We start from the raw sequence: 17,440 nt of genomic DNA, 5'->3' as shown, positions 1-17,440 counted from the left end.
CAGATAGAAGACAAGGCCCAAGGCCCAGAAGGCCAGCTCATGTTTATGATGGGCCGGCTTAAGAAGAAAGGGATGACGAATATTTCCTTTACGAGGAAGCAAGACCCGGACTTGTAATTAACTTGTAAGAGAAGATAGACTAGTCCTAGTCCTACTAGGACTCCACATGTAACCCGCCCCTCTAACTTATATAAGGAGGGGTAGGGCTCCCCAAAGAGAGAAGGACAAGCAACAAGAAACAATCTCTAGAGCTAGACGCAAAGAGCCGGCTTACCGGCGACTCTCTCATGAGCATAATGAGACCTAGCCTCAAACAGCACGTAGGGTTGTTACCGGATGATGTTTCCCGGGGCCCGAAGCTGTCTAAACCCTTGTCTTGTGCGTTGATCCGCCCTGCGTCTCTCATCCCAATCAACCCCTCTCAAGCTACTACAAAGATGCGTTGGCCTCACGACTAAGTCCTTACACCTAGGACATCTGACGTGTTAATTCCACGACAGTTGGCGCCCACCGTGGGGCCTGCGCACGGTGGTGTTGAGTTCTTGAAGGGATTTTCTTCAGGGATTGAGAAAATTCACAATATTTTGGATGAGGAAAAGCTGGTCAGAGAGGATCTACATCAGCGTCGAGTTTATCAAGTTCAGATTTACAATCGATGAGATTTAAAGGTTCAGGAAGAATTAGGGTTGCGATCAACTCCGCTCGGCCGTTATCTTGCAAGTCGCCAAGGCTGAAAGTTTCCCGTCGACGTCAACAACAATCTAGTGGAGGGCTCAAAACTTGCACCTCAGCCGCCCAGAGCAAAGGAAAATCAATCCTTACCGAGTCATGATGGAGGTCCCAGCCCATGTATGTTTCGGAGATCAAAAGTCAAATATTGCTAGTCTACAACCCGGAAAAGAGGCCCACGACTCGTGGTTAGTTTGGATTCCGCCTTTTCCGTACGAGTCATCATCGTGTCTCGTCTCCGGTCCAAGTGGCGGTCACGCCTCGTCTCCTATCTGAGTCGCCATCACCGACCTATTTCCATTGCCGACGAGCCGTTTCAACAGCACCGGCCTTGACGAGCAGCCTGCTCCACTACAGTCCGCCTTGAGCCGCCTGCCTAAACCGGCTGTTTCTGCGGTCTTCCTACGCTGGCGCGCCGCCTCCGAGTCGCCGTGGTTCAAGCCGCCGAATTGCACTGGCCTCGCTTCCACTCGTCACCTACGCGTGCACGATGCAGCTCTGGCTCGCTTCCGTTATGCTCCACCCGCGCGCGGATGCCCCCGAGCCGGCTCCACCGATGCTGCGCTGCTCCGCGGTCGTGCACACGACCCTGTTCGACCATCCTCCGGCTGTTCCACAGCCCGCCGGCCGGTCCGTAATAAGTAACAGTCATATACGTCCAACATCACCGTATGCAATCAATCAACATGGGAGCAATCACGTGTCGAGCGCGGCGGCGGTTTGTGGCCTTGTGAAGTTTCCTGATCGACCTAGCGCATGCACAGGGATCACGGGTCCAAGAACTGATTGAGACAAAAAACAAAATCTGATTCCCTGGTTTCTACGCATGAAGAAACATCAAACTAGTTCAAAGGCTGTACACGCATAAACCTCGAGGAAGGATTAAGTATAAAGAGCAGCCCCCAACATTGATTTGGATTCAGAAGAATTGTCTACGGGGACACGGATCAGGGATGGTCAAACTAAATGAGCACAGGGACAAGGGGATCGACTCAGACTATGCATCCCGTTTGTGCGGAGCCGCCGCGCCGTTCCAGCCGCTCACCTTCTGAGTCGCCACGCCGTGACCCGCCTCGCTCCATCGTTGCTCTGAACCGCTGGAGCCACCCCCGCGCCACGTTCCCCCATGATGTCGCCTTCACCTCGCCGGAGACGGCACCACTGCACCTCGTCGGCATCACTTTCGAGCCGCCACTGCCTGGCCACAACCACGCTTCAAGCCAGCTCCGCCTTGACTCGCTGGGGTGCGCGTGTCTACTGGTACCACTTCACTGTCACACCTCCACCTCGCCGGACTCCTTATCTCCAAGTAGGGCCGGCTTGTGCCCACTGCGCCTAGCGCCGTCGATGATGCCAATCTCCATCGAGCCGGCCCTGAGCCACTGCCGTTTTCCGCCTTGCCGGGGACACCTTGGGCCGCCCCGCTTCTGTCTAAACCTCTTCAAGCTGGCTTATCAGGTGCTGTTTTTTCCTTTATTTTTTCATCACATACATTATTTTGTCCTGCAAAATTTTTTATGCAGGATAATTATCCATGACTGCGGTATAGTTATGCCGCGGATATGGAGCGCGCGCTAGCATAATTTTACACTGGCATTCTTCCGTGCCATGTTGCTCGATGGACACACGTGCAAGTCGCCGCCCCCGCTGTTCGGTTTACATCCGTCTGCGCCTCGCGGCCGACTCGCGCGTCTGCGCCGGTTTACAAACGCTACGACCGATTCACCCGTCCGACCCCGTGGCCGACTCCCCCGTCCATGCCGGTTTACAAATGCCACGGCCGACTCGTCAGTTGTTCGGGCTAATCAGACGGCTGGTTCATGCGTCCGCACCGGTTTATAACGCGGAGGACAACTTGCTCGTCCGCACCGGTTTACGACGTCGCGGCCGACTCATTTATCTGTTCCCATGGCCGACTCGGCCATGGTTGATTTCAACTTCACCTAGTGATCATCAACTTCATGGCGGATTATTTCCGGCCTGACACATCAGGTGATATCCATCTAAAATATATTTTATCAGCACATATTATTTTTTATCAAAGAGCAGTTTATCTTTGTCTTGGTCTGCAGTAGTGTTGATGCAGGACAATTGTTCACTACGTCAAAACGATGTGGTTAACTCGCTCATCCGCGCCGGCTTACAACGCCACGGCCGGATCATCTGTTTGAGCTGCCTCTAACGCGTCGGTTGTCTTTTCCATCCGTCTCTCGCGGCCTGGTCTACATCAACACACCGGGCCGCACCCGTCTGCATGAGCTGTTTATTGAGTATGAGCAAGTCACAGCTTGGGTAGCCCGGTTTTCTTTCAACAAAATGGAAGCAAATTATCATATACTGTCAACCCGCCGTCTGCACCTGGATGGCTCAATGGACATGCGCACAAGTCGCCATCACTACAGTTTGGTTAAACTTCAAACAGCCAGTTGAAAGGAACCATTGGCCGAGTTGCTGACACGACTCATACGGGATCATTTATAACCCGCCGCAGTCACCTCAACCTTCTGTGGATACACATCGTGTTATCAACACCAATGATATACAAGTTATGCCGGTTTATATCACGGTTAAATATGGAGAATCTCAAGCCAACTCCTCGAGTCATCTTGAGACTCGGGGGCTACAGTGACATGACTCGGGAACCCCGGGTTATTGGAGGGAATGATAACCCAGTTCCGAAGGCTGCTACCATATTGATGAAACTTTAAAAGCCGTCAGAAAATTGCCGGTTCAAATAAAGATTCCGGTTTAAAATCCGGTTCAAGAGATATCTTTCTCCCGCAAAGTTTTGAAGCTCTCAAATCTGGTTCAAACGTCCGGCTCAAGGTACCCTGCTTTAATGACCATTGGGAGCTGATCGTATTTGAATTTATCTTAACCCTTTTGGTGTGACCCGGATCATATTCGAATCAGAGTCGTTAAATATTCTCATGATCACTAGGGGGCTTCCTGTTCAAACATAGGTCGTATTCGAACCAAAGAGAACATAGCTGTCGATACCCTTTTGATCGGCACACTGCCGAGCTCACTGGGGAGTTTCTTGGTCATATTTGAACCATAGCTCAACCCCCTTTGGGAACCGACGTGGATCGTATTTGAATCAGCGTTGTTAAACAACTCTGAAGGTCATTTGGGGGCTTCCTGTTCAAACATAGGTCGTATTCGAACCAAAGAGAACATAGCTGTCGGTACCCTCTTGATCGGCAATGCCAAAGCCACTGGGGGCTATATGATCGTATTCGAATATTAGCTTAACCCCTGTGGGACGGTTTTCTGATCGTATTCGAATCAGAAGCCTCAAAATTTTTGAAGTCTCTTTTTGCAAACAATTTTTGGATTTTATTTGAAGCTTTTTGCTCATATCTGAAGCATATATATATATGTGGTTTCTATTTAAACCCGGCTTGATTTTCGATGATAAGTCGCCGGCTTATGACAAATCATCATCTATGTGGAAGCATTGGCTTCTAAGGATTGGGTTATCACACTTATTACATAGGTATCATAAGCCGGCAGTACAATTTAATATCACAGGTATGATATTGTTTATACATGATTATGTTTAAACTGGCCCTGGCTATGGACTTTAAGCCGCCGGTATGTTTTGAATTGCACCATTGGAATCATGCGCGTATCAAAGATTGGGTTATCAACCTTATTGTGCAGGTCATATAAACCGACAATGCAAATTCAATATCACAAGTATGATATTATAGTTATGTTTCAAAGTTATGATTCATAACAGGCTTATCTGTGACTCCCTTTTTTACAGATCAGTGGTCATATGTAAGATATTATGACCCGCCCTGCGGTAAACCGCCAAGGGTTCTTGTGATCTACTTGTGTGCAGGATACGACTACATTTGGGTAGTTACCCGCCCGGGCTTTTGACATTAAGTCGCCAGGGCGTATGTTGTTTAAACTCTGGGCAGGATTTACAGGGCTATGACTTACATAAATAATTAAGTTCAAGCCCATCATCAAAGATTGAAATTGGTGTCTCAAAAGGGTTATCAATTCTTGATTTTCTTAAAGGCTATAAGCCGCCGGGTTATAAAAATTCCGGTTGACAATGGAGGCGTATTAAATCGCCATCGGCCAAGAGCCGCCGGGTATTTAATCTCCGGATTGACTTATCAACAGATGAGGTATTCAAAGTCGCTTTGGCGCAATGGCTATTATTTTATCAATGGATATGATTTATTCTACAATGGAAAGAATAGTCCCGAGTCGCTGCAGGCTTACAACCCGGCACTTGGGGGCTACATTATTCTAGTTGAGATTACATCAAATATGCAAGTCCCATGTCACTGCCAGCATGCACCATGGCACTTGGGGGCTAATGCAAAGTCATTTTTTGCTCACTTCATTGAAGACCCGAATCATCACATCGTAATGAGCCGGCCCTTAGGGGCTACCAATTGCTCCTGGCAAAAATTCAAGACAATTCTAGGATGACCCGGCTACACTACTATGACTATAGCCGACTCATGGGGGGTACACAACTGGATTTTATTTAAAGCCATGGTGATAAGTCCCGGCTTATTCATGCTGATTAAACCGGCCCTTGGGGGCTACAGGTAATATGGATATAAGGGAGAAATATCTTCAAATTCTCAGTTTTGAGTAAATCAGATTGACCTGGTGTCTGCAAAAATCATAAACCGGCGTCAGCGACAATTATGACTTGGCATCATCTATTTATAACCCGGCAATTTTGGTACTCATAAACCGGCAAGTTTTATATCTTTAAGCCGGATGAATATAAGTTGAATATTTAAAGACCAATATTTTTATCAAGTCAGAGCATTGAAAGCCGACTCAAGTGGATTATCTCTTACAATATTTCTCAACAAGAGACCAATGTCAGCAAGTTGACTCTGAAGCTGGCCTGTTGACCCGGATTTTTCAAAGGAAGTATCTGGATTTTTTGCATTGGAAAAATTTGAACATATCTGCTAAAGAGATTTGCTATGAGATTATGGATACATATCAAGAAGGAAGATGACAAGGAAATAAGGATGATCATGTGCCGGCTTACAAAGAATATTTAACCCGGAACACAACCTGTCAAATTTGTTCTTGTGTTTATATTGCAGATTAGTTTAACATGGATAAATCCAAATTAAACTGGGGGCTAATGTCGGGGATATACCCCGCGGTATGACCCGGCCGGACTTGGTGCTTCACCGTGACCCGCCGGAGGACTGGCGACTCACGGGTCTGGCGGCTCACTATCAGATGACTCACGAGCCTGACGACTCACGGATGGCCCCGATGGCGGGTCAGATAGAAGACAAGGCCCAAGGCCCAGAAGGCCGGCTCACGTTTATGATGGGCCGGCTTAAGAAGAAAGGGATGACGAATATTTCCTTTACGAGGAAGCAAGACCCGGACTTGTAATTAACTTGTAAGAGAAGATAGACTAGTCCTAGTCCTACTAGGACTCCACATGTAACCCGTCCCTCTAACTTATATAAGGAGGGGCAGGGCTCCCCAAAGAGAGAAGGACAAGCAACAAGAAACAATCTCTAGAGCTAGACGCAAAGAGCCGGCTTACCGGCGACTCTCTCATGAGCATAATGAGACCTAGCCTCAAACAGCACGTAGGGTTGTTACCGGATGATGTTTCCCGGGGCCCGAAGCTGTCTAAACCCTTGTCTTGTGCGTTGATCCGCCCTGCGTCTCTCATCCCAATCAACCCCTCTCAAGCTACTACAAAGATGCGTTGGCCTCACGACTAAGTCCTTACACCTAGGACATCTGACGTATTAATTCCACGACAGGATCTGTCCCATCCATCCCGTGTCCGCCGCCGCCACCAACTCACCATCTCCCTCGGGATCCTCCCAGATCCCATCTACCAACCACCGCAGCCTCCTCCCTCTGCCTCGCGCGTCCGATCTAGAGGAGTGGAGTTCCTCCTCTGCTCGATCTCCCCTGTGACCAAGTCCATCGATCCCCCCACCAACCTCCTGCCCGAGCACCCAACCAGCAGCTCCTTCTCGCCCCCGTTCCCGCTGCAGCCGCTCCACGACGGCCACCCTGATAGCCCCACTGCCAGCCGACCAAACCAGCAGGAAGCCCGCAGGAGCATCCATGGTCATCCCCGTCGCCGCTGCCTGCCTCGCGTCCTGCCGAGTGCCTCCCTCACCTGCGGCCTCCTCCCCGACCCCGCGCCAAGTTCGTCTTCGAGCCACGCCGCCCTGGAGCTTCTCCGCTGTCCCGCCAAGTCCCTCTGCTTGATCCGCCAAGTTCTGCACCGCCGTCCAGTGCCTCGCCTGTGCGCCGGCGTCTTCTGCTTCGCCTCGCAAGCCTCTGCTCGAGCTCGTCGACCCGCCGCTTCCCGCGCCTGCCGGCCCTGCCTCAAGTCCCGCCCCTCCGCGCCTCTACTTCGCGTGAGCCGAGCCGAGACGACCGCTGCAGCTCGCTCGCCTGGCGTTGACCAGTCGCCTAGGCCACCAGCTCGCCCGCTTCGGACTGCCTCCTCCACCGACCGGCCTCCAGCCCAGCTGCTACCCGCGAGCCCACCTCCACCGATCTGGGCCATGGCCCATGGTGAGAACCCCAACCCCTCCAGATGCGGCCCGTATCATGTTTTTTTCCCGTCTGCGATTTTGTCCATTATCCAGGAGTTTACATTTTTACAGAAAAACCCTCATGTTCATGCATTTAATATCTCACAAACCGTGCATCGGATTAAAATGTTTTATACATGTAAAATGCTTAGAATTTCATCTAGTTTCATAATATGCCACTTTCATCCATGTTTGAAATGTTTAAATTGCTGTTTGATTAAATTTGCTCAAATGCCATGCTAAAATGATTTATTTCATAACTAATTAACCGTAGCTCCATTTTAAATAAACTTTATATGTAAATGGGGTAGAAAAATGCCTAGCTTAACATGGTGCACTTCATTTTGCTGTTTAACAACATTAAAATTGTGTTTAGGGCAGAACAGTACCAAATCTAAAATATGCACATGAGGATTTTCCGGAATTGTTGTTTGTCGTTCCGGCCTCATTTAAACTTGCCTAAATAGTTAGTTTATTTATGCTTCACCCTCTTGCCATGTTTAAGAACATTTAATATTGATGAGTACCATAAACGAGAGCGAACTAAATGATTGAATGTGGTGTTTTGTCAATATGCAACTCGTTGCATATTGAGCTCCACTTAATTTGTAGTATTGTTTGTGCACTTTGCCATGCCATGCATATTTAAACCGGACATGCATCATACTTGTTTGTGCATCATGCCATGTGTATGTGGTGGTTGTTTACTATGTTGTTTGCTTCTTTCTGTTTTGCTTCTCTCGTTAGCTTCGGTTTCGTTCCGGAGTTGTGAGGATTCGTTCGACTACATCCGTTTGTCTTCTTCATGGACTCGTTCTTCTTCCTAGCGGGATTTCAGGCAAGATGACCATACCCTCGAAATCACTCCTATCTTTGCTTGCTAGTTGTCCGTTCTATTGCTATGTCGTGTTACCTATCACTCGCTTGTCAAGCCTCCCAAATTGCCATGAACCTCTAACCTTGTCACCCTTCCTAGCAAACCGTTGTTTGGCTATGTTACCGCTTTTGCTCAGCCCCACTTATAGCGTTGCTAGTTGCAGGTGAAGATGAAGTTTGTTCCATGTTGGGACATGGATATTGTTGGGATATCACAATATCTCTTATTTTAATTAATGCACCTATATACTTGGTAAAGGTTGGAAGGCTCGGCCTTATGCCTGGTGTTTTGTTCCAATCTTGCCGCCCTAGTTTCCGTCATACCGGTGTTATGTTCCTTGATTTTGCGTTCCTTACGTGGTTGGGTGATTTATGGGACCCCCTTGACAGTTCGCTTTGAATAAAACTCCTCCAGCAAGGCCCAACCTTGGTTTTACCATTTGCTACCACCTATCCCCTTTTCCCTTGGGTTCTGCAGACTCAAGGGTCATCTTTATTTTAGACCCCCCTGGGCCAGTGCTCCTTCAAGTGTTGGTCCGAACTGAGTAGACTGCGGGGCCCCCTCGTGGAAACTCGAGGTCTGGTTTTACTCGTAGGATGTCTCATCCGGTGTTGCCCTGAGAACGAGATATGTGCAGCTCCTATCGGGATTGTCGGCACATCGGGCGGCTTTACTGGTCTTGTTTTACCATTGTCGAAATGTCTTGTAAACCGGGATTCCGAGACTTATCGGGTCTTCCCGGGAGAAGGAATATCCTTCGTTGACCGTGAGAGCTTATAATGGGCTAAGTTGGGACACCCCTGCAGGGTATTATCTTTCGAAAGCCGTGCCCGCGGTTATGAGGCAGATGGGAATTTGTTAATATCTGGTTGTAGAGAACTTGACACTTGACTTAATTAAAATACATCAACCGCGTGTGTAGCCGTGATGGTCTCTTTTCGGCGGAGTCCGGGAAATGAACACGATTCTTGTGTTATGTTTGACGTAAGTAGGAGTTCAGGATCACTTCTTGATCATGACTAGTTGACGACCGTTCCGTTGCTTCTCTTCTCGCTCTTATTTGCGTATGTTAGCCACCATATATGCTTATTGCTTGTTGCAGCTCCACCTCACTACCTTCTCCTACCCACAAGCTTAAATAGTCTTGATCTCGCGGGTGTGAGATTGCTGAGTCCTCGTGACTCACAGATACTTCCAAAACAGTTGCAGGTGCCGAGGATACCAATGCAGGCGATGCAACCGAGCTCAACTGGGAGTTCGACAAGGAACTTGGTCGTTACTATGTTTCTTTTCCTGTTGATCAGTAGTGGAGCCCAGTTGGGACGATCGGGGATCTAGCATTTGGGGTTGTCTTCTTTTCTTTTGGTTCCGTAGTCGGACCTATGTGTGTACTCTGATTGATGTATGAATTATTTATGTATTGTGTGAAGTGGCGATTGTAAGCCAACTCTTTATCCCATTCTTGTTCATTACATGGGATTGTGTGAAGATGACCCTTATTGCGACAAAACCACAATGCGGTTATGCCTCTAAGTCGTGCCTCGACACGTGGGAGATATAGCCGCATCGTGGGTGTTATAATGGACCCCCTCCTCGCCAAGAGCAACATGAGGTCGACAAACCTCCTCGCCAAGAGAAACATGAGGAAGACAACCCTCCTCGCCAAGAGCAACATGAGATTGTCAATCCTCAACGACATGGGCGTCATCATCCCCGACCCCAACACAATGAAGAGCAACGATATGGAAAGCTAAAGTTCACCATGCCCAATTTTACCGGAAGAAATGACCCCGAAGAGTACATATCATGGGCATTGAAGGTTGACAAAATCTTCCGCTTGCACAATTACGAAGAAGAGAAGAAGATCGCAATGGCATCCCTCGAATTCCAAGACTACGTCCTCATTTGGTGGGAACAAGTCATTGAGCGCCGAGCGGCAAGAGGTGAACCACCCATCACCAATTGGGCACAAATGAAGGATGTCATGAGAGCACGATTCATGCCAAACTACTACAACCGCGACCTCTTCAAGAAACTCCAACAACTCAAGCAAGGAACCAAGAGCGTTGAAGAGTACTACAAGGAAATGGAGATTGCCATGATACGAGCCAATGTCAAAGAAGATGATGAGCAAACTATGGCACGTTTCTTGAATGGACTCAATCACCCTATCAAGAAGATTGCCGACTTCCAACCATACTCGAACCTCATCGAGCTAGTGCATCAAGCTACCAAAGCGGAACGGCAAGTACAAGATGACTTCAAGTATGCCAAGTTCTCATCCAAGTCCGATGGCCTCTCCAACAATCAAGCTTCGACGACTCCCACTACGAGCAACGGCGACAAGTCAAGTTACAAGAAAGCTTCGACAAGCTCAAGTCGTCCTCCTACTACAAGCAACTTCAAGCCGAAAGCTTCATCATCATCTACTCCAACCAATGAGACCATCAAGACAAGTTCCATCAAATGTTTCACATGCGGAGGCCGAGGCCACAAGTCCTTCGAGTGCACAAACAAGCGCACCATGATCCTCAACGACGACGGAACCTATGACTCCATGAGTGAAGGAGAAATGGAAGCCCTTGAGCAAGTGGCCATGCACCGACAAGTGAACAATGAAGAAGAAGATGATCACATCTTTTGAGACGAAGACTCAAGTCCCGCTCTTGTTGTCTCCAAGGTCTTGACTCTTCAACATCAACAAGACGAAGATCAAAGATGCCATATCTTCCACACAAAGGCCGGCATCAATGGACGGTCCGTCAAGGTCATCATCGATGGAGGGAGTTGCCATAACTTAGCAAGTGAAGAACTATGCTCCAAACCCCAATTGTTCAAGATGAAGCACCCACACCCCTACAAGGTTCAATGGTTAAGCGACGCCGGCACCATACAAGTCGAGCATAGAGTACAAGTCTCTTTCAAGATCGGCGCCTATGAAGACACTTTGGAGTGTGATGTCCTTCTGATGACCGTTTGCCACCTCCTTCTTGGACGGCCATGGAAATTTGACCGAGGTGTCATTCACAATGGGCGTACAAATCACTATAGCTTCAAGATGAAAGGGAAAGAGTTTATGCTACGTCCTATGTCTCCAAGCCAAGTGCTCGCCGACAAGCAAAACACCCATCATGGAGAGAATAGTGAGAGAGCGAACCACCAAAAAGAGAGTGAGCGCCAGAAGCCCAAATTGAGTGCCTCCACATGAGCGACAAGAAAAACTTAGTTCTCTTTGCCACCAAACGTGAGATGAGAGAAGTGTGTGAGAACCCATCCAGTGTCCTACACTATGTCCTATTGTGCAAGGACGAGGCACCAAAAACTAACAACTCTCACAATCTACCTGTGGTGTTATCTTCTTTATTGCAGGAATTCCAAGATGTTTTCCCCGATGAGCTACCTCGGGGTCTACCTCCAATACGAGGCATTGAGCACCGAATCGATCTCATCCCCGGAGCGCCGCTTCCAAACAAAGCTCCCTACCGCGTCAACCCTGAAGAAACCAAATAAATACAAAGGCAAGTAAAGCATCTCATAGATCATGGACATGTGCGTGAAAGTTTGAGTCTTGTGCCGTACCGGTCATACTTGTGCCAAAACGAGATGGTAGCTTTCGCATGTGCTCTGATTGTAGACCTATCAGCGCTATCACCGTTCGATATAGGTACCCCATTCCACGCCTTGATGATATGCTTGATGAACTTAGCAGTGCCACTATTTTTTCCAAAATTGATCTTAAAAGTGGTTACCATCAAATCCGCATACAAGAGGGTGATGAATGGAAAACCGCTTTCAAAACAAAGTTTGGTCTATATGAGTGGTTAGTCATGCCTATGGGTTTATCGGAAGCACCCGGTACCTTCGTGCGCCTTATGCATTATGTGTTTCGCCCTTACATTGGTGAATTTGTTGTTGTCTACTTTGATGATATCCTTGTGTTTAGCAAATCTCTCAAAGAACATGTCACCCACCTTCGCACCGTGCTACAAACTCTTCGAAAAGAGCAACTTTATGCTAATATGGAAAAATGCCTTTTTGGTGTTGATAAGCTTGTTTTCTTGGGTTTTGTAGTATCTTCTAAGGGTGTTCATGTTGATGAATCTAAGATCAATGCTATTAAAACTTGGCCCCAACCAACCAATTTGCAACAAGTGCGTAGTTTTCTAGGTTTAGCCAGTTTCTACCATAGATTTGTGAAGGATTTTAGCACCATTGCTTCACCTTTGCATGCTTTGAGTAAGAAAAATGCACTGTTTGTTTGGGGACCATCCCAAGATATCGCTTTCAATGAGCTTAAGAATTTGCTTACACATGCCCCCGTGCTTGCATTATCCAACTTTGACAAACCTTTTGAAATTCATGCGATGCTAGTGGTAATGGCATAGGAGGTGTGTTAACACAAGAGAAGCGCCCCATTGCATACTTTAGTGAGAAACTCTCCGGAGCGCAACTCAATTACCCCATCTATGACAAAGAGCTATATGCTTTAGTGCGAGTTTTGCATGAATGGGAACATTACCTACGCCCTCATGAGTTCATCATCCATACCGACCATGAAACGCTTAAATATCTTAAGGGTCAAACTAAGTTGAACAAGCGTCATGCTAAGTGGAGTGAGTTTATTGAGTCTTTTCCTTATGTCATCAAGTATATTAAAGGCAAGGAAAATGTTGTGGCAGATGCGCTTTCCCGTATTTGCATGCTTGTTACTCAACTTGAGTTAAATGTCATTGACTTTGAGCATATAAAAGACTTGTATGAGCATGATCCTACTTTTGCTATTCCTTATGCCAAGTGTTTGACGCATACTTTTTGGGATCGATACTACATCAAAGATGGATATCTTATGAGAGCTAACAAACTTTGCATTCCCGAGTCCTCTCTTCGCTTGTTGCTTTTGCAGGAATCTCATGGAGGCGGACTCATGGGACACTTTGGACGCGACAAGACATTTGCTACGCTCTCCAAGAACTACTTTTGGCCTAAGATGTTTCGCGACGTCAATCGCTTCACCAACCGATGCTCTACATGTCGCAAAGCTAAGTCTAAAGCCAAATCTCATGGCCTCTATATGCCACTTCCAATTCCATATCACCCATGGGAAGATATTAGCATGGACTTTGTGCTTGGTTTGCCTAGAACTAGAAATGGCAAGGATTCTGTTTTTGTTGTTGTGGACCGATTCTCCAAAATGGGTCATTTCATTCCTTGCAACAAGATAGACGATGCTTCACATGTTGCAAATTTGTTTTGTAGGGAAATCTTGCGACTTCATGGAGTGCCAAAGACGATTGTCTCGGACCGCGACGTCAAGTTCTTGAGTTACTTTTGGAAGACCTTGTGCGCCAAGCTCGGAATCAAGCTTTTGTTCTCTTCGGCATACCATCCACAAACCGACGGCCAAACGGAGGTGACGAACCGCACGCTCTCCACTCTACTACGCGTGTTGATAAAGAAGAACATCAAGGAGTGGGAGGAGTGCCTACCTATCGCCGAGTACGCCTACAACCGTGCAAGACATTCGACTACTGGCAAGTCCCCCTTCGAGGTCGTCTATGGCTTCAACCCATTGTCACCGTTGGACATTCTACCTCTACCGCTACAAGAGCGCACAAACATGGACGCCAGTGCCCGAGTCAACTTCCTCAAGAAGATGCATGAAGATACAAGGAACACCATCGAGCGCCAAGTACAACGACTCGCGACCAAGCTCAACGTCAACAAGCAACCCATGATGTTCAATGTTGGAGATCTTGTGTGGCTACACCTTCGCAAGGATCGCTTCCCCAATGAACGCAAGTCCAAGCTACTACCCCGAGCGGATGGACCCTTCAAGGTGCTTGCACGCTACAACAACAACGCATACAAGATCGACATCCCACGCGACAAGTACTCCGTGAGCGACATCTCCAACATCAAAGATCTCTCCCCGTACCATGGTGATGAGGATTTCGATCTGAGGTTGGATCTTTCCCAAGGGAGGGGAGATGATGCGGAGCATCCTACGATCATCCCCATGGACCTACCATCGTATCATCAAGAGCCAAGAGGACCTATGACACGAGCACGAGCTAGAGCTCTTGAGAACGAGGTGACTTCCTTCCTTAGTGATATCACATATGATCCACTCGAGACATGGATACTACCTAAGTCCGATATGCTATGCATGATTAGGTGTCAAGAGGAACCTCTCGAGGATGCACGTGAAGATAGACAAGCTGCCAAGTCCATGGATGAAGAGAACCAACGAAAACGGGCAAGTTCACCTTCCAGGGCCCGGACATCCGGCCAAGGCCCCGGACATCCGGCCCCTGGAGCGACCACAGCAGCCGAAGCCCAGCCGCCGAAGTCTACAGGGTCCGGACATCCGGCGTCCAGCCCGGACATCCGGCCCGAGCCCGGAAATCCGGCCAGAAGCCCGGAAATCCGGCGCCACGCACCAGAACCTACAGAAGTTTTCATTGTCAGCCCGGACATCCGGCCCCCTAGCCCGGACATCCGGCCCCTCCCGAAGCCCCGGACATCCGGCCCGACGCCCGGACATCCGGCTCCGCCTGCCTGCGCATAGTGAAGGGCCGAAGCCCATGTACCTCTTCGCCCCCCTAGACTATATATACTCCATCCCCTTCCTCTTTCTAGGGTTAGCAAAGGATTAGCTCATATGTGAGATAGAGCTTTGCTCATCCATTACGGATCTACTCCACGAGAGAGACCGCGGCCCCTCTACGGAGAAGATCCACCTTGGATTCAAGACCTCCTCACGGAGAAGACCCCCATCAAGACCTCCTTACGGAGAAGAACCGGTTACCTTTGTATCGTCCTTTGTTGGATTTGGATCTTGTATCTTACCTTTGTGTTCATCGATCTAGCGCATGTGTGATCTATTCTTGTTGGTTGAGTGATTTCTCTCGTGTTCCCCTCGTGTTTCCCTCGTGTTTCCCCTCGTGTTCATCACGTTCTTCGTAGGGATCCGCTCCTTTCGTGAAAGATCGGCCGTCTAGGGTTCCGCCCTACATCACCGGAGTTCGTTTTTTCACCTCAAAAGTTGTGTGTTGAGTCTTTATTCTTTGACCAATTGTCACTTGAGGGCATTCAACTCATCATGTTTAGCTATAACTCATACATACTTGGTTATACTTGCCTGTTAGCTTGATGCTACTCACTACAAGGTGACCCAGCTATACGTTTGATAAGTCAATCAAACTGATGCCTATTATGGACTATGTTGACCCTGAACTTATCAGAGTTAAAACACTGGCTTAAGTCACCTGAGAGCTGGCTTTCCAGATAGCAAGGATAAACCAATAAAGGCTACAAGGCCTGCTACCACAGGAAAGCAAATTTCATACTTGAGCCTCGAAAGTCGGTCTTTACATCGAGCCTCAAAAGCCGGCTTTTAACTTGATTATACTTATATGTTAATTGGTTTATTTTACCACTTACTTTGATTTCAACCTTATCTACAATTTGTTATCAGTACACATGTTTTGTTTTTGCAGAAGCTGACTCAATATTTGAAAGGCCGGGTCTCATGCTATCTTCTTATGAGTTACTTATTCAAAGGCAGTAATCAAAGGTTTCCATACCAAGATAATTTGCTAGGTTGCATTGCAACCACGGCCCATGATTCATCTTAAGCACAAAGCTATTACTCCAGGATATTCGTACAAAGCTAATTTGTTGGGTTGTCCTACAACCACGGCCAAGGACTCATATTTCAGCAAAAGTAATACCAGTTCAAGATAATTTCTAAGTGCTCGGTGGCACTGGCAGCTCTACAGAGTTCTCAGACAATAGTTATTACACGCCACATATGGCCCAAACCACCAAAAGTTTTTTCAAAGAACAACTTTCAAGCTTCAAGAGCTGTTGGAGTTTGAGACCCGACAGTTTGATCAGCCGGCTTTGGGTTGCTATCTCTTGAGCACTGTGTTGGTTTTTCCCTTGAAGAGGAAAGGGTGATGCAGTAAAGTAGCGTAAGTCTTTCCCTCAGTTTTTGAGAACCAAGGTATCAATCCAGTAGGAGACCACGCTCAAGTCCCTCGCACCTACACAAACAAATAAGAACCTCGCAACCAACGCGATAAAGGGGTTGTCAATCCCTTCACGGTCACATACGAGAGTGAGATCTGATAGATATGATAAGATAATATTTTTGGTATTTTTATGATAAAGACTAAAAGTAAAGAAAGCAAAATAAACGGCGCCAGAAATAGCTAGTTGTTGGGAAATTAATATGATGGAAAATAGACCCGGGGGCCATAGGTTTCACTAGTGGCTTCTCTCAAGATAGCATAAGTATTACGGTGGGTGAACAAATTACTGTCGAGCAATTGATAGAATTGAGCATAGTTATGAGAATATCTAGGTATGATCATGTATATAGGCATCACGTCCGTGACAAGTAGACCGACTCCTGCCTGCATCTACTACTATTACTCCACACATCGACCGCTATCCAGCATGCATCTAGAGTATTAAGTTCATAAGAACGGAGTAACGTTTAAGCAAGATGACATGATGTAGAGGGATAAACTCATGCAATATGATATAAACCCCATATTGTTATCCTCGATCGCAACAATACAATACGTGCCTTGCTGCTCCTGCTGTCACTGGGAAAGGACACCGTAAGATTGAACCCAAAGCTAAGCACTTATCCCATTGCAAGAAAGATCAATCTAGTAGGCCAAACCAAACTGATAATTCGAAGAGACTTGCAAAGATAACCAATCATACATAAAAGAATTCAGAGAAGATTCAAATATTGTTCATAGATAATCTTGATCGTAAACCCACAATTCATCGGTCCCGACAAACACACCGCAAAATAAGATTACATCGAATAGATCTCCAAGAGAATCGAGGAGAACTTTGTATTGAGATCCAAAGAGAGAGAAGAAGCCATCTAGCTAATAACTATGGACCCGAAGGTCTGAGGTAAACTACTCACACATCATCGGAGAGGCTATGGTGTTGATGTAGAAGCCCTCCGTGATCAATGCCCCCTCCGGCAGGACGCCGAAAAAGGCCCCAAGATGGGATCTCACGGGTACAGAAGGTTGCAGCGGTGGAATTTGGTTTTTGTGGATGCCTCTGATGGTTTGGGGGTACGTAGGTATATATAGGAGGAAGAAGTACGTCTGTGGAGCAACATGGGCCCCACGAGGGTGGACGCCGTGCCCAGGGGGTAGGCGCGCCCCCTGCCTCGTGCTCTCCTCATTGATTGCTTGACATGGACTCCAAGTCCTCTGGA

The sequence above is a fragment of the Aegilops tauschii genome, chromosome 6, assembly GCF_002575655.3.
Source record: "Aegilops tauschii subsp. strangulata cultivar AL8/78 chromosome 6, Aet v6.0, whole genome shotgun sequence".
NCBI lineage: Eukaryota > Viridiplantae > Streptophyta > Magnoliopsida > Poales > Poaceae > Aegilops > Aegilops tauschii.
Note: the sequence above shows the minus strand (reverse complement) of the source record.